Raw genomic sequence first — 21,442 nt, forward strand, 5'->3', positions numbered from 1 at the left:
CCTGTGCTAGCATTTCTTCTGCGGTGTTGCTATCAGTGTGTTGAGTGGGAGAAGATGGTTGCATTGACAATCCAACACACTGGGCAGCACTTTGAACACATTTTATAAATGGTCATAAACTTGTAAATAACTCATGAGAGAATAAAGTTATGTTAAAACCAAGCACAGCATTGTTTTTCTTGTGAAATTCTCAATAAGTTTGATGTGTCACATGACCCTCTTCCCATTGAAAAAACAACGTTGGATTCCAAAATGGCCACCATGGTCAATACACATCTTGTAAAGTTTCCCCCTCCCATATTCTAATGTGCCACAAACAGGAAACTGATATCACCAACCATTCCCATTTTATTTAGGTGTTATCCATATAAATGTCCCACCCTGTACATATACAGTATATACACACACATAAAAGGACTTTATTACAATTATAACAGATAAACTTCCCAATTCTTCTGATCGGTGCACAGGGCTGCCACTAGGAATTTCAGATCCCAATACTGGCAACATTTTCGGGTCCTCTTAAGACTCCAACCCAGCTCCGCCTCCACCCATCGAACCTTCCAGTCCCACCGCCTACCCTTGGAAAAAATCCACTTCTGCACCTTTTGCTCACCACACAGTAACCGTTCCCATCAAACACCATATAGCCATCAGCTTTTGTTTGCACCAAAAGATTTTTTAAGCTGCCACCACAAGGTAGGCTCTTTTGGCTGGCCCTACTCTACTTTAACCTATTTCTTAAAGGGAACTGTTAGGCGTCGGGTTTCTGCAGCTGCAGAGATCCTGAGCCTTGCATTCGTCAGTCTCCCATTCCTCTCCGGCCGCAGAGGAGGTTGCTCAGCAGACTGGTTGATCCAGGCGCTCTGCTCAGACCAGCTCTGTAGGTTTAGTTGCTGCTGCCACCTCTGGTCCAGCAATAGCAACACATGCTGGTCAGCAGTGAGCTACTCCAGGGACTAAGTCCTCCTTTTGGTCCACTGAGAATGCTCTTGGGACGAGCTCTCATTGGAGATCGGAGGTCACATGCTCAGGTCCTTCTCCAGCTCGGATTGAACCATCAGGAAGGTCCCGGAAGGGCGCTGCTATAAAAGAGCTGTTGTTAGGGCTTAGAGGTTAGAGTCAGCGCCTCTCAGTGGCTAAGCTATATGCTACAGTGCATCCCAGTCCTCTGCACTGTCTAGCGTCTGACTGTGCCTTCCTGCTCAGGGTACTGTTGTACCGCTCCAGGTAGCAGTAACCGCCAGTGCGATGCCATGCGCACTTCTAGTGCTTTACTCCCCACCCTGGGTGGTTAGTGGCGTCCGCCAAAGCGGTACTGTGCGCACTTGGCGTGTTTCTATATATATTTCTATCTTTTGCTGGCACCGCAGCCACGGTGCCGAGCTCTGATGGTCTAGAGGAGCTCTAGTCCTGTGCCTCTAAGACAGAGCTCTGTGAATGCCAATTAGCACTCACTCAGCCAAGCTCTGTGAGTACAAACAGGCTACGGCATTTACTATTTGGAGGTTGTGCGGTTCTGTGAGGTAACAGAGTCCGCCTCTGTACACACTGGGTAAGGTTAACCCCATGTGTCCCTTTATTATACCGCCATATCACGTCCGTCATTACAGAGCAGCAGTTAACACCTCTGCACGGTGAACCCCGGGCTGCGAACGCACCTAAATACCATTTTTATTATTTGGTGTGTTCCGCCAGCCCCTAACATTATACTAGTGCAAGGGTCTGGCTAGTAATGGCGGACGAACAGCGACAGTTGCAGTACATCCGGCACCTGCAGGGCAGGTTGGAGGCTCTCGAGCGTTCAGCCTCAGCTGCGAATGTTACTGCGGTCGCTGTTCAGGCAGCCACGGAGGCTGTCTCCCGTGTGACCACTGCCATCCCTGCCCCGACTTTGTCCCGCCTCCCGAGTTCTCGGGCGATAGTGCTTCTTGTAGGGGTTTTGTGAGCCAGTGTTCTATACAGCTGGAGCTGCTGGTAGCACTATTCCCCTCTGAGCGGGCTAAGGTGGGATTTATTATTTCCCTCCTGTCGGGCAGGGCTTTGGAGTGGGCCACACCGCTGTGGGAGCGTGGTGATCATGTGGTGCAGAGTGCCTCGCAGTTCTTGGGCACTCTGAAGCAGGTCACCCATGACAGCGCGCTCCGGCTGCTGGCATTGTCACAGGGCTCGTCCATGGTCAGCCACTTTGCCATCCAGTTCCGGACGCTGGCCTCGGAGTTAGAGTGGCCAGATAAGGTCCTCATTCTGGCATTCTGGAGAGGTTTAGCTGACCATGTGAAGGATGCTCTGGACTCCAGGGAGATTCCCGCTACACTGGAGGAGCTTATCACCGTCTCCACCCGTATAGATCTTCGCTTTGCCGAGCAAAGGTTAGAGCGGTCACAGTGTAGGCAGAGGTTTAGGTTTGCACCCAGTTTTGCAAAACCTCTGGAACCTTCCGATCGGGCGTCCAAGCGTCAGAGGGGGCTTCCCGTGAGGGATCCAGGCCCTGGTCCGCTTGAGTCCCTGTAATCTGTCATGGTTGCCGGCAGTCCGGTCACCTTGCCAACCTGTGACCACAGCGGCTGGGAAAACGCTCGCGCCTAGTGGCTGTAGGAGGCGGCTCAATAGAATCCGCGGCGTTTTCCTCCAAGTTGTCCTTTAAGGGGATACTTGAGTTTGGTTCTCCCACTCTGGCCGTGGAGGTTTGCGTGGATTCCGGAGCGGAGGGCAATTTTGTGTCATCTGCCTTTGCTCAACGGCACGCAATACCACTGGTTGTGATGTCTAAGCCAGTCACCGTCAGAGTAGTGAACGGCGCGACTCTGCCCTCACAGATTACCCACCAAACCGCTCCACTAATACTCTCGGTGTCTCCATCTCATCAGGAGACTATATCCCTCCTCGTCATGCCCGAGGGTGTCGACCAGGTCCTTCTAGGGGTCCCCTGGTTGCGGTATCACTCTCCCCATATAGAGTGTTACTCAGGGAGAATTCTTGGTTGGAGTAAGTCATGTGAGGGTAGATGTCTGAGGGAGTGCATCCAGGTTGCCTCCACCGAGGTCCCCGCAGATCTTTCCTCGCTCCCCAAACACTATCAACAGTATGCGGACGTGTTCTCCAAAAAGGCGGTAGAGACCCTTCCACCGCATCGCCCCTATGACTGTCCTATTGACCTCTTGCCGGGTACTGAGCCTCCTCGGGGTCGAGTCTACCCCTTATCTCTCCTCTGCCACTGATATCGGAACTGTTCGATAGATGACGCGGAGCGAAAGTGTTTACTAAACTTGATCTGCAGGGAGCTTACAACCTGATTCACATCCGTGAGGGTGACGAATGGAAGACGGCCTTTAACACCAGGGATGGGCAATATGAATACCTGGTGATGCCCTTCGGGGTCTGTAATGCTCCGGCCGTCTTCTAAGACTTTGTGAACGACATCTTCCGGGGTATGCTCACCTCCTCAGTTTTAGTCTATCTGGATGATATCCTCATCTAATCTCCAGATATTGACTCCCATCGGAGAGATGTTTGCAAAGTTTTCGACCTCCTACCGGCGAACTCCCTATATGCCAAGTTGGAGAAGTGTGTTTTTGAGCAGGAGTCCTTGCCTTTCCTGGGCTATATCATCTCTGCCCAGGGATTGGCCATGTATCCTGCCAAACTACAGGCGGTGATGGATTGGCAGGAGCCCCATTCGCTCAAAGCGGTGCAGCGCTTTATGGGGTTCATAAACTATTATCGCCAATTCATTCCCCACTTTTAAACTTTGGTAGCCCCCTTGGTTGCCCTCACCAAGAAGGGTGCAAATTCCAAGTTGTGGTCAGAACCTGTCTCCAAGGCCTTCTCCTCCATTAAGACCCATTTCGCTAGCGCTCCCATTCTACATCGCCCCGATGTTGGTAATCCCTTCATTCTGGAGGTGGATGCTTCTTCCGTCGGTGCTGTTAAAGAAGGACTCGCAAGGTCGGAAGCACACATGCTTCTTCTTCTCTAAAACCTTCACACCGGCGGAGAGGAATTATTCCATCGGGGACAGGGAGTTGCTAGCGATGAAGTTGGCCTTCTCGGAGTGGAGACACCTCCTGGAGGGGGCTCGCCACCCTTTCCAGGTGTTCACTGACCACAAGAATCTGGTGTATTTGCAGACGGCCCAGCGGCTAAATTCTCGCCAGGCCAGATGGTCCTTGTTCTTCTCCCGGTTCCATTTCCCCCTCCATTTCCTATCCGGTGAGAAGAACGTCAGGGCCGATGCTCTCTCCCGCTCCGTGGTGTCATCAGAGGAGGAGGAGCCTCGGCTGATCGTCCCATCCGAGAGCCTGAGGACCGTGGCTCCGGTCGCGCTTGAGTCAGTACCTCCAGGCAAGACATTTGTCCCTGCCCATCTGATACCGGAGGTCCTCTCTTGGGCTCATTTGTCCAGGGTGGGTGGACATTTCGGGACAAAACAGACCTCTGAGCTTCTGGCGAAGACGTACTGGTGGCCGCATATGGCCCGTGACGTCAGGGACTATATTCAGGCGTGCGTCTCTTGCGCCCAGAATAGGTCCTCTCGGCAGCTGCCCGCTGGGCTACTTTACCCTCTGCCAGTATCGGACGGGCCCTGGGAGATGGTCATATGGACTTTGTGGTGGGACTGCCCAAGTCCAGTGGCAGCACGGTCATTTGGGTTGTCACCAACCACTTCTCCAAAATGGTGCACATGGTACCTCTCTCCCGGTTACCTTCTGCACGGGCCTGGCAGTGTTGTTTACTAAGCATGTCTTCCACCTGCACAGCATTCCGGAAAAGATTGTCAGCGACCGGGGTCATCAGTTTGCGTTTCGGTTCTGGAGAGAGCTCTGTACCCTGCTCAGCATTGAGCTAAATCTCTCCTCGGCCTATCATCCTGAGATGAATGGGCTGTAGAGAGAGCCAACCAGACCCTGGTCACATATCTGCGACATTTTGTCTCGGCCAGGCAGGATGACTGGGCATCCTTGCTGCCGTGGGCGGAGTTCGCTTTGAACAATGCTGTGGCCGACTCCACCGGTCAGACCCCATTCCTCCTAAATTATGGCCAGCATCCGCGCATCCCTGTGCCCATGCCCGTGTCATTCACCGACTCTAGTGTGGCAGACTGGGCGGTGGAGGCACATGACATTTGGGATCACACTCTGGATGCTATCTGGGCCTCCAAGGAGAGAATGAGGATCTCCAGTGACGCATACCGGCACCCTGCTCCGACCTTTGCCCCTGGCAACTTAGTGTGGCTCTCCACCCGAAACATCAGGCTGCGGGTTGAGTCCGCTAAGTTCGCACCTCGCTACATTGGCCCCTTCAAGGTCCTTGAGCAGATCAACCCAGTGGTCTACCGTCTGGCCCTTCCACCACACTTGGCTATCATTGACACCTTCCACGTGTCCCTCCTCAAGCCTGTTCACATGTCCCGGTTCTCCGAGTCATCTGCCAGGACATCAGACCTGTCTTCGGATGAGTTTGAGGTTAATGCCATCGTGGGATGCAGGGTGGCGCATAGTAAAAAGTTTTATTTGGTAGACTGGAAGGGTCATGGTCCAGAGGCTCGGCCCTGGGAGCCAGTGGAGAACATCCATGCTCCGCTTCTCATTGCGGCATTGAGCGTAGCGAGGCTCATAAAGGAGGGGGCCCTAGGAGGGGGGTAATGTTAGGCGTCGGGTTTCTGCAGCTGCACATCAGAGCTCGGATTGGACCATCAAGAAGGTCAGGAAGGTCCCGGAAGGACGCTGCTATAAAAGAGCCACATGGCCGCACGGCCATGCGCTAGTATAGACTCTGATGGCTTATGGTGTGTATGATGATGGATGCATGTATCTGGTGACTGACTCATTATGAAACCCCTACCCCTGGTTGTGACTGTTGTAAGTGCTTAGAGGTTAGAGTCAGCGCCTGTCAGCGGCTGAGCTATATGCCACAGTGCATCCCAGTCCTCTGCACTGTCTAGCGTCCGACTGTGCCTTCCTGCTCAGGGCACTGTCGTACCGCACCAGGTAGCAGTAACCGCCAGTGCGACGCCGTGCGCACCTCTAGCACTTTCCTCCCCACCCTGGGTGGTTAGTGGCGTCCGCCGAAGCGGTACTGTGCGCACTTGGCGCGTTTCTATATTTCTATCTTTTGCTGGAACAGCAGCCGCGGCGCCAAGCGCTGATGGTCTAGAGGAGCTCTAGTCCTGTGCCTCTAGGACAGAGCTCTGTGACTGTTAATTAGCGCTCACTCAGCCACGCTCTGTGAGTACAAACAGGCTACTGCATTTATATGGCGGTTGTGCGGCTGTGTGAGGTAACAGTCTGCCTCTGTACACACTGGGTGAGGTTAAACCCGTGTGTCTCTTTATTATACCGCCATATCACGTCCGCCATTACCGAGCAGCAGTTAACACCTCTGCACGGTGGACCCCGGGCTGCGAACGCACCTAAATACCATCTTTATTATTTGGTGCGTTCTGCCAGCCCCTAACAGGAACCTGTAACCCCCCACTGACATCACATGATGTCTTCCTTCTCGCGCCTGCATGGACGCGCGGCCTGAGATCCCGCCCCGGATTCTCTACTGATTTATTCACACTGCGGGGTGGGATCTCAGGCCGCGTGTCGATGCAGGCGCGAGAAGGAAGACATTATGTGATGTCAGTGGATGGGGAGCGCTAACTGCACATGCCCAAGAAACAAGATTACAGCGCAGGTGCCAGGTAAATAACTAAACGCTGAGGAGGCGGTGCCCAGAAGAATGGAGGAAATGACTGATGCCTGTGAGGCGTCTGTGTCCGGGGGGGAAAGACCTGCCCCCCGGACAAACTAGAGGTATGAGTGACAAATTATAACAATTCTTTCAGCGGTGGAAGGGACTCCAATTAAAAGAGCCACCTTGACAGAATGCAGCATTAGTGCTGCACAAGGTAGCTCTTTTAGTTAAAAACGCCTGGGGGGTGACAGATTCCTTTTAAAATATCCAATACTCTTTTTAGGTATGTATTTTTTTTAAATTTTCTTTTAAGGGAATGAGTGACATACAGTTTTAAAAATGACTAATAATATCACATATACCGTCACACCATGACCTGACCACATATTACCACCACATAGTGACCGAACAACACCACATACAATAGACAAATACCGCCACACCATGACTAGACCATGTATTAAAATCACAGTGACTGAATACCACATACAAGGAATACCACCACACCGTAGCTCAGACCACATATTACCACCACATAGTGACCAAATACTACAAAACTAATCATTAAGAAAACAAAATACTAAGTGCCATTATACACAGGAGCTCTTTATATAGTGTATAGGTAATACAGTGAACACCAGTGACATTATACACAGAAGTCCTGTATATAGCATAAAGTAAATCATAGAATCGTAGAGTTGGAAGGGACCTCCTGGGCCATCTGGTCCAACCCCCTGCTCAAAGCAGGATTCGCTAAATCATCCCAGTCAGATGTCTGTCCAGCCTCTGTTTGAAGACTTCCATTGAAGGAGAACTCACCACTTCTCGTGGCAGCTTGTTCCACTCATTGATCACTCTGTCAAAAAGTTTTTTCTAATATCTAATCTGTGTCTCCTCCCCTTCAGTTTCATCCCATTGCTTCTAGTCTTTCCTTGTGCAAATGAGAATAAAGTTGATCCTTCTACAATGTGACAGCCCTTTAGATATTTGTAGACAGCTATTAAGTCTCCTCGCAGTCTTCTCTTTTGCAAGCTAAACATTCCCAAATCCTGCAACCTTTCCTCATAAGACATGGTTTGCAGACCGGTCACCATTCTGGTCGCTCTTTTCTGAACTTGCTCCAGTTTGTTGATGTCTTTTTTAAAATGTGGTGCCCAAAACTGGACACAATATTCCAGATGAGGTCTGACCAAAGAGGAGTAGAGGGAAATAATGACTTCACGTGATCTAGACTTTATGCTTCTGTTAATACACCCTAGAATTGCATTTGCCTTTTTTGCTGCTGCATCACACTGTTGACTCATATTCAGTCTGTGATCTATTAGTATACCCAAGTCTTTTTCACATGTGCTGTCACTTAGCCCTATTCCTCCCATTCTGTATATGCTTTTTTCATTTTTATTGCCCAGATGTAGTACTTTGCATTTCTCCCTGTTAAAAACCATTCTGTTAGTTGCTGCCCACTTCTCCAGTTTATTTAAATCTTTTTGAATCCTCTCTCTCTCTTCTCTATTATTAGCTATCCCTCCTAGCTTTGTGTCATCAGCAAATTTAATCAGTTTACCCTCAATTCCTTCATCTAAATCGTTGATAAAGATGTTGAACAATACAGGGCCCAGGACAGCCCTGTGGTACCCTACTTGAGACATTCTTCCAACTGGATGTGCAGCCATTTACGACCACTCTTTGGGTCCGATCACTAAGCCAGTTATGAATCCACCTAACAGTTGCCTTGTCCATTCCATACTTAGTCATTTTTTCAATAAGGATTGTATGAGAGACTTTGTCAAATGCTTTGCTGAAGTCAAGATATACTATATCTACAGCATTTCCTTGATCCACCCAATCAGTGATACCGTCATAGAAGGAAATTAAGTTAGTCTGACATGACATATTAGTTACAAACCCATGCTGACTCTGTTTAATCACTTCATTCTTTTCCAGGTATTGACATACATGTTGTTTAATAATTTGTTCAAAGATCTTTCCTGGTATAGAAGTCAGACTCACTGGCCTATAGTTGCCTGGGTCCACCTTCTTCCCCTTTTTGAAGATAGGAACAACATTTGCTCTTCTCCAGTCTTCTGGCACTTCTCCTGTTCTCCAAGAATTTTCAAAGATTATGGAGAGGGGTTCAAAAATTTCTTCTGCTATCTCCTTCAGTACTCTGGGGTGTAATTCATCTGGACCTGGAGACTTGAATTCATTTAGGTTAGCTAAGTGTTTCCTCACTATCTTTCTGTTTATAGATATCCTGGATTCTTCTATTCCCTTGATAGGACAGTGAATAACAGTTGATGTTACATTTCTTTTCTGAGAGAAAACAGATGCAAAATAGGAATTTAAAAGTTCAGCCTTCTCAACATCCTGTCTTACCATTTCATTATTTTCATCCTGTAAAAATCCTATAGCATCTTTGACTTTTCTTTTACTTTTGACATATCCCCAAAATCCTTTATTATTGCTTTTGACATCTCTTGCAAGCCTCAATTCATTTTCAGCTTTAGATAATCTGATTTGTGCCCTGCAGGTTCTGCAGACAGCATTATATTCTTCTTTAGATATGCCTCCCTCTTTCCATTTTATAAACATTTTTTTCTTCCTTTTTAGCATGTGCTTAAGTTCTGTGTTCATCCATCCTGGTTTCCTTAAATGCTTCCTATTCTTGCCTCTTTTCGGAATTGTTAACAACTGTGCTTTGAGAATTTAATTTTTCAAGATTTCCCATCCTTCCTGGACATTTTTGTCTTTAAGGATATCCAGCCATTGGATCCCTCCAATTCTCTTTCTGAATCCCTTAAAATCTGCCTTTCTGAAATCTAACCTTGACGTCTGAGTCTTCACAGGTCTTCCGCCTCTAGTTATCCAAAATTCTAAAATAGCATGGTCGCTACCTCCTAGGGTCCCAGCCACTTTTACCTCCTCAACCATTTCCTCCCTGTTTATAAGGATTAGATCCAAGGCAGCAGTTCCCCTTGTTTTCTCCCCTACCTTTTGGAAGATAAAGTTGTCAGCAAGAGAGGATAAGAATTTCCTTGACCTGTTAGTTTTGCCTGAGAGAGATTCCCAACAAATGTCTGGATAGTTGAAATCTCCCATGACAACTATGTCATATTTTTTGGAGAACTTGGCCATTTGATGCATAAAGAGTTCATCCATATCTTCAGCTTGCACAGGCGGCCTGTAGTAAATGCCTACAATGGTGTCCTTTCCATTGTTCTGTCCTTGTATTCTTACCCAAACAGTTTCCACAGAACTCCCAGTCTCTGAAGCTTCAATCTCTGTGCAGATATACGCGTTTCTAGCATACAGTGCGACACCCCCTCCTCGTTTATCAAGTCTGTTTCTTGCAAATAAGTTGTATCCTTCTAGTCTTGTATTCCAATCATGTGTATTGTCCCACCAAGTTTCAGTGATTCCAATGACATCATATTTCTTTTCTTGTGTTAGTAGTTCCAATTCTCCTTGTTTGTTGCCCATGCTTTGTGCATTAGTATAGAAACATTTTAGTTTGTGATTGGTTTCTCTTTCTCCAATATTTTTATTAATTAGATTCTTTTGTCTTTGTTCTTCCTTTCCACTTCTAATAGCAGAGTTCTCAATAGCATTTGTCAGGTGTATGGCTTTTTCTGGTCTTTTGCTTCCCTTCCCATGTTGTTCTAGTTTAAAGCTCTCCTTACAAGTGTAGCAAGGCGACTTCCAAATACATGCTTTCCAGTCTTCGTAAGGTGCACCCCATCTCTAGCAAGTAGTCCATCGTATAAGTAATTCACTCCGTGATCCAGAAATCCAAATCGTTGCTGACGGCACCATCGGCGTAGCCAGTTGTTCACCTGCAGAATCTTATTCCACCTCCTTGTTCCATGGCCATCCACTGGGAGGATGGAAGAGAAGACCACATGTGCTCCCAGTTCTTTCACTTTCTTGCCTAAGTCTTCAAAGTCTCTGCAGATGGTTTCCAGGTCATTTCTTGCAGTGTCATTTGTCCCCACATGTAGTAGCAGGAATGGGTAGTCATCTGTAGGTCTGAAGAGTCCTGATATCCTGTCAGACACATCTTTAATTTTTGCACCTGGAAGACAGCACATTTCTCTTGAAGTTATATCCGGTCTGCAGATAGCGGCCTCTGTTCCTCTCAACAGGGAATCCCCCATGACCACCACTCTCCGTTTCTTCTTCACAACATTTTTCTTTCTCCATCCAGGAGGACTCTGAAGGCGTACAAGGTTGCTGTTTGTTGGCAAAGTCTTATCCTGATGTATTTCTTCATCGTTTTCCTACGCGAGAGCCTGGTACTGGTTCCTGAGCAGTATGGGTGCTGACTGCCTCCTGATCCTCCTGCTTCTCTGGGTCACATGTCTCCATTCCTCTGTTTCTTCAGGTGCACTTCGAATTTCTTCTCTTTCTGTAACATGAAGAGATAATTCTGCTCTGTCCAAGAACTCTTCACCTTCCTTAATGATCTTCAACGTAGCTAACCTCTCTTGGAGATTTTGCAACTTTTCCTCCAACAGGGACACAAGCTTGCATTTGTGGCATGTGAAGTTTGGCTTTTCCACTGGTAAGTCTGTGAACATGTAGCAAGAAATGCAGCTCACCAAATGGCTCCTGGCCTCTTCCATATTGAGATTTCTTAAAAACGATGAAAGATGAGCCAAAATTCCTCTTTTCAGCTGCAACGGCCAAAACCCAGTGATCGTTGAGCTCGCGGAGACTCTTCACTTATCCCAGAAGGCACTGGGAATATGCAAATGATCTCCTCAAGACTCTTCCCCTGGTTTTCCGATTTCCTCTTTTCAGCTGCAACGGCCAAAACCCAGTGATCGTTGAGCTCGCGGAGACTCTTCACTTATCCCAGAAGGCACTGGGAATATGCAAATGATCTCCTCAAGACTCTTCCCCTGGTAAGTGTACAGGTAAAACATTGACTCAACAGTGACATCTATAATTTAAATCCTTCATCTTTGCTTTTCTTTTTCATCGGGCACAGGCCGCCATCACTTCTTCCAGCCAGGACTACAGTGTACAGGTAATAGAGGGATAACCAGTGTCATTATACACAGGAGCTCTGTATATACTGTAGTGTATGTGCACTAGTAATAGCAATCACTGATGGCATTATATACAGGAGCTCTGTATATAGTGTCAGTATTCAGACAATAGAGTGATCACTAGTGACATTATACACAGGAGCTCTGTATATAATGTCATTAGACAGACAATAGAGTGATCACCAGTGACATTATACACATGAGCTCTGTATATAGTTTCAGTGTACAGGTTATACAGTGATTACCAGTGACATTATACACAGGAGCTCTCTATATAGTATCAGTGTACAGGTGATACAGTGATCACCAATGACATTATGCATAGGAGCTATAGTGTAAGTGTACAGGTAATACACTGACTTACCAGTGACATCTCTAGTTGAAGTCCTTCCTTTCTTTTATTCTTCATCCTTCTTTTCTTCTTCATCCAGCACAAACCGCCATTACTTCTTCCTGCTAGGACTCGTCTCTGCATAAAATAAGTTATCTAAAGCAATGCTTCCAGAGAACAATCCCCTTTTTCCCTTTGTTATACACTATGCAGCTGAATACAGATGTGCACCCACCATTAATATATAATTAGTTATTATGCAACCCACCATTCCAAATATAAATTATAATCCACCATTGTGCCTCCACCAACTATAAATAGCCACTTTCCCCACCTAATTGTCATGGTCACGTGTGACTGGACACACCACCTCCAGCAGGGCGAATTTATATGACACGCATGACCCTGGATACACCGCCTCCAGCAGGGCGAATTTAAATAATAGAACGTGCAGCCGGATACACCGCCTCCAGCAGGCGAATTTCAGTAGTACACGTGTGTCTGGATACACCGCCTCCAGCAGGGCGAATTTCAGATTAAAGGGAAAAACCAGGAAAATAATTACAATGGTGGCCCTGCGATAGGGAACGGGGACGTGGAGACCTCCTGCACTCCCCTGAGTCAGTATCTCTACACTCCTAACGATCCCTAGGCCGGTTCCGCACCGGGCGCCGATCAGGATACCTGAAATCCCTAGCTCGCCCTGAACCAATCCCTTACTAGTGAAGTGGACGGTGCAGAAACTAATCCCACCACTGCACTAAAACACACATTGAGGAAAGTGACAAACAGGAAAACACCACTTAGCTTTTCTCTGTTGCTAATGCTCCAAGCAACAGAGTCCGACACCTGAGTGCATCTTTTCCTCCAACCGGATCCAACATCTGAGTGCAGCTTTCCAACAACAGAGTCCCACATCTGAGTGCAGCTTTCCAGCAACAGAGTCCAGCATCCGAGGGCAGCTTTCCAGCAACAGAGTCCAGCATCTGAGTCCAGCTTTCCAGCAACAGAGTCCAGCATCTGAGTGCAGCTCTCTTCCAGCAACAGAGTCCAGCATCTGAGTGCAGCTTTCACCATAGCTGCCACTCCACCAAGCTTTGCAAGAACTCCTCGCTGACACCACAGCTGCCACTCCACCAAGCTTTGCAAGAACTCCTCGCTGACACCATAGCTGCCACTCCACCATGCTTTACAAAAACTCCTCGCTGAAACCATAGCTGCCACTCCTCCAAGCTTTGCCAGAACTCCTCGATGACACCATAGCTGCCACTCCAGGATTCTGATTGAGCTGCCAGGAACTCTCTCTAGCTCCTTCCTTCACCAAGGATGGTTGGAAAACACCAATATCAACAACAGTGAGTGAGAACACCTGACACACCTTTATAGTTAGGAGCAAGAGTCTCACACCTGTTAGAGATTCCCGTGCAATAACGCTCACCACCACCGGGGGCAAACTAGAACAAAAGACACCACAGTGCAATAACCCCAATGACCACCGGGGGCAAAACCAACTCCAAGCAACCAGCTCAAAGGAAGAAAAAGGTTACTTATTCTAAACCTGTCATTCACCCTGGATCATGACAGTACTCTCCCTCAATGAGGGGCCTCTGGACCCTCAAGACCACTCCTCATCAGGGAACCACCTACAGAGGGGACGGCCAGATACAGAGTTCACCTATGCAACTACCTGTACTTCAGGATAAAGACAAATGGGCACCGCTGGTATTGGCAATGTATGTTCTGGTGGCGTTGCACATCCCCAGAGCACCGTCCTGGGGAGCGAGTTGTGTATGAGCATGTTTGGAGGTAAAACAAGCTAACAAGACTCCGCACACACTTCCACTGGATGTTATTTGGTGGACACCCATTACTCATTACTTTGTCAAATGCTGTGAACTTTTACTGGAACTGACAACAGAGGTGTCCCCCTGTGTCACCACACTCACACCTCCGCTATTCACCAAGGGAAACACTACCCTCCAACCCCTCCTTGTCAGGAACACCGCACTGTACTTGCTCACTGAGCCAGTGCGCGTGTCCTGAGTGTCAGGATCCTGTCAGCGCCGGCGTGCAGCCTCCGCTGAGCAGGGACTCACCCGCACTGTAGGGGTACCGGGTCAGGTACAGCCAGAAAGTATCGATGCACAGGACCTGTGGATGCTGAAGTTTAGCAAGCAGACACGGGACCTACGGTCATGTGACTGCAAGGGGCGGGGCTTAGCGTCCTGCTTAGTGAGATGGAAAGACACTATACAGAATTATTCAGAGTCAGGCAAAACGGAGTTCATACACAGAGATAGCCGTAACGTACCAAGGATGAGACAGAGCCAAGCAGCAGTCAAAACCAAACAGGCACAGAAGGTACCAAGCAGAATCCAAAGCAATATCCAGAGAACAGACCGAGTCATACACAGATTATCAAGCAACCAGAACACTGCAAAAACACACTCAGGGGTCACCACACTATGCCAAGGGCAAGAGTATAACTGACAGGGATGGGAGCGTCCTGAGGCTATAAGAAGCTTCTCCCAGAACCAGGGAGAGGCCACAATCATAGCCCCAGGTGTGCAGGTAAGCCTGAACCGGGATCACAACCTTTAACCCCAGAAATGCCAGTCATCAGGACTGGTTCCAGACATTAACCCCACATTTGCGAGTCAAACCCGCACTAAGATCATGACAGTACCCCCTGTCAACGGGGGGCCACTGGACCCCCAGGCTTGCCCGGGTACTTAGCATGAAAAGCCCACACCAGGGGATCAGCATGCATCAAACGGGCTGGTACCCAGGACCTGTCTTCCAGTCCATACCCCTTCCAACCAGGTACTGTACCGACCGCCGTACCAACCTGGAATCTACGATATGACCAACCTCGTACTCCACCTGCCCCTCGACCAAAACGTAGAAGCAGCAGACTCGGAGTCTCCCCGGACTGCTTCAAAAGGTTTCAGTAGAGATTTGTGGAAGACGTTAGGGATCATGAAAGAGGGTGGAAGGCACAGCCTATACTCCACTGGATTGATTTTTTCCACAATCTTGTATGGGCCAATGAATTTGGGCCCCAAATTGGCTGAAGGAACCTTCAACTTAATGTTTCGAGTGGAGAGCCAAACCTTGTCTTCAACCTGAAACGTGGGCCCTGGTGTTCGTTTCCTGTCCGCGAAAAACTTATACCTGCCCTGAGACCTAGATATACTCCGCTGAACTTCTGCCCACGTATTCTGTAATCGCTGAACAGAGCCCTCAGCCCCGGGACACCCCGAGTCCAGATGAGAAAACTCACCAAAATGAGGACTGAACCCATAATTGATCAAAAAAGGAGTCATACCCGTGGATTGACTCACCCGACTATTGAAGGCAAATTCAGCCAACGGCAGTGCATCGCACCAGTCATTCTGTCTAGCAGAGGTTAGACACCTGAGAATCTGTTCCAGGGACTGGTTAGTGCGCTCCGTCTGACCATTTGCTCTCAGGATGGTATGCCGACGAAAAGGACAGAGACATCCCTAATTTTTTGCAGAAAGCATGCCAAAACTTAGCCACAAACTGCACACCACGATCAGACACCACATTCAGGGGTACCCCATGCAACCGGATCACATGCTGCACAAACAACCTGGCTGACGGCAGTGCGGACAGGGGTACAAAATGAGCCTGCTTAGAAAACCTGTCCACCACTACCCATACCACTGTATTACCCTTAGATGGAGGGAGATTGGTAACAAAATCCATGGATAAGTGAGTCCATGGTCTTTCGGGTACTGCCAAGGGCATCAGCTCCCCTGCCGGCCGGCTATGAGAGCTTTTAGAACGAGCGCAGACTCCACAACCAGCAATGAATTTTTTTATGTCCGAACCAAGGGTAGGCCACCAAAAGATCCTAGCCACCGCCAGACATGTGGCTGAAATACCAGGATGAGCACTCAGCTTGGATTCATGGAACTCCTGCAAGAGTTTCAGGCGAAGTTGCTCTGGGACAACTTCCCCTCCGGCTTGGCCGCCGGGGCCTGCGACTGGGCCCCCTGAATCTCCCGTTCCAATTCAGATGAGACCTCTGCTATCACAACCCCAGGGTGAAGAATGGAGGATGGTGGCTCAGGGGGCGACACCGGCTGAAAACTGCGCGATAAGACGTCAGCCTTGACATTCTTAGACCCTGGACGAAATGTAATCGTAAACTGAAAACGGGAAAAAAAAGTGACCAACGGGCCTTTCTGGGCGTTAGTCTCTTAGCAGACTCAATGTATGACAAATTTTTGTGATCCGTGATCACCGTAACCGGGTGACTGGCCCCCTCCAAAAAGTGCCTCCATTCTTCAAACGCCAATTTGACCGCAAGAAGCTCTCTATTACCTACGTCGTAATTTCTTTCCGCAGCAGAGAACTTCTTGGAAAAGAAAGCACATGGCCTGAGGGTGGTTAGAGTGGCAGGCCCTTGGGACAACACCGCCCCCACCCCCACCTCAGAGGCGTCCACTTCCACGACGTATGGTTTGGATGGATCTGGCTGTACTAACACAGGAGCAGACATAAAGCTTCTTTTCAGGGTCGCAAAGGCCTCTTTTGCGAGCGAGGACCAGTTTCTCACATCCGCACCTTTAACCCCAGAAATGCCAGTCATCAGGACTGGTTCCAGACATTAACCCCACGTGTGTGAGTCAAACCCGCACTAAGATCATGACACTCCTACTACGAGGCCTGCGCCTCTCTGGGTTGGCTAATGGCGAGGGTTGAGACTTGCCCCTACTCCCTGGCAGCACCCCTGCAGTCACATCTGGAGGAGAAGGGGACGAGGATATGGAGGAAATATATACACTCCCTGGTCGCCTTCCTCCACACGACCAGGAGGGGGCGGCTTATTCGGTGGTATGGAAGGATTGGCGTGAGCCCCGCGGACTATAACACAAATCTGCCCACCACAGGGACATACCCCTTCACCTCGGGGAATACCAGGCAGCACCATGGGGACACCCACTCCTCCCACCTGCCTGGGTGTGTCCGCATGCATGAGCAAGTCCCGCTCACCAGCAGGGACTCTGGGGGCTTCTTTGCCAGAGCCGCAATTTGATTTTCTGGTTGAGCCAGAGGGAAGGCCCCAGACCCTGATAACTGCTGCTGGAACTGCTTCAACACACCATGCAGCTCCTCACTCACCTCAGTGAGGCCCAGCAGCAATTACTCACCGGCCTGAACTTGGCTAAAGGCCTACCAGAAAAAAAAATGTAAGGTTGGTGATAATGTCATGGTCACGTGTGACTGGACCTCGCCTCCAGCAGGGTGAATTTATATGACACGCGTGACCCTGGATACACCGCCTCCAGCAGGGCGAATTTAGATAATAGCACGTGCAGCCGGATACACCGCCTCCAGCAGGCGAATTTCAGTAGTACACGTATGTCTGAATACACCGCCTCCGGCAAGGCGAATTTCAGGATAAAGGGGAAAACCAGGAAAACAATTACAATGGTGGCCCTGCGATAGGGAACGGGGACGTGGAGACCTCCTGCACTCCCCTGAGTCAGTGTCTCTACACTACTAACGATCCCTAGGCCGGTTCCGCACCGGGCGCCGATCAGGATACCTGAAATCCCTAGCTCGTCCTGAACCAATCCCTTACTAGTGAAGTGGACGGTGCAGAAACTAATCCCACCACTGCACTTAAACACACGTTGAGGAAAGTGACAAACAGGGAAACACCACTTACCTTTGCTCTGTTGCTAATGCTCCAAGCAACAGAGTCCGACACCTGAGTGCATCTTTTACTCCAACCGGATCCAACACCTGAGTGCAGCTTTCCAGCAACAGAGTCCCGCATCTGAGTGCAGCTTTACAGCAAGAGTCCAGCATCCGAGTGCAGCTTTTCAGGAACAGAGTCCAGCATCTGAGTGCAGCTCTCTTCCAGCAACAGAGTCCAGCATCTGAGTGCAGCTCTCTTCCAGCAACAGAGTCCAGCATCTGAGTGCGGCTTTCACCATAGCTGCCACTCCACCAAGCTTTGCAAGATCTCCTCGCTGACACCATAGCTGCCACTCCACCAAGCTTTGCAAGAACTCCTCGCTGACACCATAGCTGCCACTCCACCATGCTTTACAAGAACTTCTCGCTGACACCATAGCTGCCACTCCTCCAAGCTTTGCCAGAACTCCTCGATGACACCATAGCTGCCACTCCAGGATTCTGATTGAGCTGCCAGGAACTCTCTCTAGCTCCTTCCTTCACCAAGGATGTTTGGAAAACACCAATATCACCAACAGTGAGTGAGAACACCTGACACACCTTTATAGTTAGGAGCCAGAGTCTCACACCTGTTAGAGATTCCCGTGCAATAACGCTCACCACCACCGGGGGCAAACTAGAACAAAAGACACCACAGTGCAACAACCCCAATGACCACCGGGGGGCAAAACCAACTCCAAGCAACCAGCTCAAAGGAAAAAAAAGGTTACTTATTCAAAACCTGTCATATTCAGCCTGGATCATAACACTAATATATAATTAGCACCTGTACTCTTTCACCCAAGTCAATACCAGTCACTGCATCCTCAATGTCCCCCCACTATGTAGCTCCCGCTCCCCCGATTCATTATATTTACATGGCCCTTCCGCCACAATTTTCGCGGTAAAAAACGCATCCATTTGCACAAAAAGTGCAAAATGCATTAAAATGAATGGGAAGCTTCTTTTAGGCGTTTTTTGAGCGGATTTGTTGGTAAATCCGCGGGAAAAACGCGAAAAAAATGCAACTTGTGAACACAGCCTTATTCATTAGAGTTAAGGCTTGTGTACTAGTCATGCTAAATCGGCCCCTACATTGCGGTGATGGTTGCCCCGTCTCTCCCCTCACTTCTTAATTTGTTGTCCCCCCCGCACTTCATCATTTGCAGTCCCCCTTCATTTCATGTGCTGTCCCCCTCCCTTCATCATTTGCAGTCTCTTCCCCCCACTTCATCATTTGCAGTCTCCCCACGCCATCATTTGTAGTCCTCCTACCCCCTCACTTAATCGTTTGCAGTCCCCCACACACCCTTCACTTCATAATTTGCAGTTCCCCTCACTTCATTTGAAGTCCCCCCTTCCCCCCTCACTTCATTTGCAGTACGACTTCCCCCTTCACTTCATCATTTAGTCCCCCTTCGCCCCCCCACTTCATTTGCAGTATCCTTCCCCCTCACTTAATTTACAGTACGACTTCCCCCCCACTTCATCATTTGCAGTCCCCCTTCATTTCATCTTTTGCAGTACCCCTCCCCCACTTCATTTGCAGTACCCTTCCCCCTCACCTCATTTGCAGTACAACTTCCCCCTCACTTCATCATTTACAGTCCCCTACTTCAACATTTGCAGACCCCTCCCCACACTTCATCATTTGCAGTCCCCCTTCGCCCCCTCACTTCTTTTGCAGTACCCTTCCCCCTCACTTCATTTACAGTCCTTCTTCACCCCCACTTCATTTACAGTCCCCATTCACTTCATCTTTTGCAGCACCTCTCCTCCCACTTCATTTGCAGTAATGCTTACCCTCACTTCATCATTTCCATTCCCCTGCCTTCCATTTGTAGTCCCACTCCTTTCATAGAAGGATCACTGCAAATGATGAAGTGAGGGTAAGCATTACTGCAAATGAAGTGGGAGGAGAGATACTGCAAAAGGTGAAGTGAGGGGGAAGGGTACTGCAAAAGAAGTCACCCTTTCCCCCTCACTTCATTTACAGTCCCTCTTCACCCCCACTTCATTTACAGACCCCCTTCACTTCATCTTTTGCAGTACCTCTCCTCCCACTTCATTTGCAGTAATGCTTACCCTCACTTCATCATTTGTAGTCCCACTCCTTTCATCATTTGTAGTCACCCTTCCCCCTCACTTCTTTTGCAGTACCCTTCCCCCTAACTTCATTTAAAGTCCCTCTTCACCCCCACTTCATTTACAGACCCCTTCACTTCATTTGCAGTCCCCATTCACTTCATCTTTTGCAGTAATGCTTACCCTCACTTCATCATTTGCAGTCCCCTGCCTTCCATTTATTGTCCCACTCCTTTCATCATTTGTAGTCACCCTTCCCCCCTCATTTAATCATTTGCAGTCCCTCCTCACTTCATAATTTTCTGTCCCCCTCCCATCATTTGCAGTTCAGGTTAGATGGCTGTGGAGCTCCGTGAAAAGCTCCCAGGTGTTCACAACACACAGAACTTTATTGAACAATGGGGTCCGGTGAGTAGAAGCACAAGAAGGAGGGCTGGGCCCCCTTCTGTATTGCTGCTCACCGGGCCCCATACAGCAGTAGTGCCCTGATAACGGCCGTTGGTGCGATTTCCAAGGTCGGACCCAAATGATTAATAAGTTATGACCTATCCTGTTGGAGCCCATCCAGTAGCGTAGCTACCGGGGGGCAGAGGGGGCGGTGACCCCGAGCTACGCTACTGAAACTATCGGCGTGCACAGCGCGCCCATACAGTTACATTCTGCGGCAGAGCAGGGAGAATTGATCTCCCTACTCTGCCGCCCAGCCGCTATGGGCCCCTGAGAAGGCGGTGGGGGGCCCTGTGCCAGCAGTGGGCCCCCCACCTCACAGCCAGCAATGTCATCCTGGACTCCTGGGCTTTAATTTCTGTGTGCCCAAGACCTGTGATGAGGTCACGGGAGGGGCGGAATCAGGGGGTCACATGATCAGGGGCTTCAGCTGCTGCAGGGCTCTGCTGTGCTGGTTGTCATGGTGCTGGATGAGGTATGTGTGGGGTCAGGATTGGTTTACAGGGTGGATGTAGCAGGGCTGTGTGTGTTTGAGGGGTACAGAGCGGAGCCGTGTGTGTAGGTGTACGGAGGAGAGATATGCATGTATGAGTTGTACAGAGGAGCGGAGCCATGTGTGTATGGGGTGAGCAGAGCTGTTTGTGTACGGAGCGGAGCCAAGTGTGTACGGGGTGTACAGAGCAGAGCCGTGTGTGTACGGGGTGTACAGAGCAGAGCCGTGTGTGTACGGGGTGTACAGAGCAGAGCCGTGTGTGTACGGGGTGTACAGAGCAGAGCCGTGTGTGTACGGGGTGTACAGAGCAGAGCCGTGTGTGTACGGGGTGTACAGAGCAGAGCCGTGTGTGTACGGGGTGTACAGAGCAGAGCCGTGTGTGTACGGGGTGTACAGAGCAGAGCCGTGTGTGTACGGGGTGTACAGAGCAGAGCCGTGTGTGTACGGGGTGTACAGAGCAGAGCCGTGTGTGTACGGGGTGTACAGAGCAGAGCCGTGTGTGTACGGGGTGTACAGAGCAGAGCCGTGTGTGTACGGGGTGTACAGAGCAGAGCCGTGTGTGTACGGGGTGTACAGAGCAGAGCCGTGTGTGTACGGGGTGTACAGAGCAGAGCCGTGTGTGTACAGGGTGTACAGAGC

The sequence above is a fragment of the Dendrobates tinctorius genome, unplaced genomic scaffold, assembly GCF_039654945.1.
Source record: "Dendrobates tinctorius isolate UK_male_01 unplaced genomic scaffold, ASM3965494v1 ptg000181l, whole genome shotgun sequence".
NCBI lineage: Eukaryota > Metazoa > Chordata > Amphibia > Anura > Dendrobatidae > Dendrobates > Dendrobates tinctorius.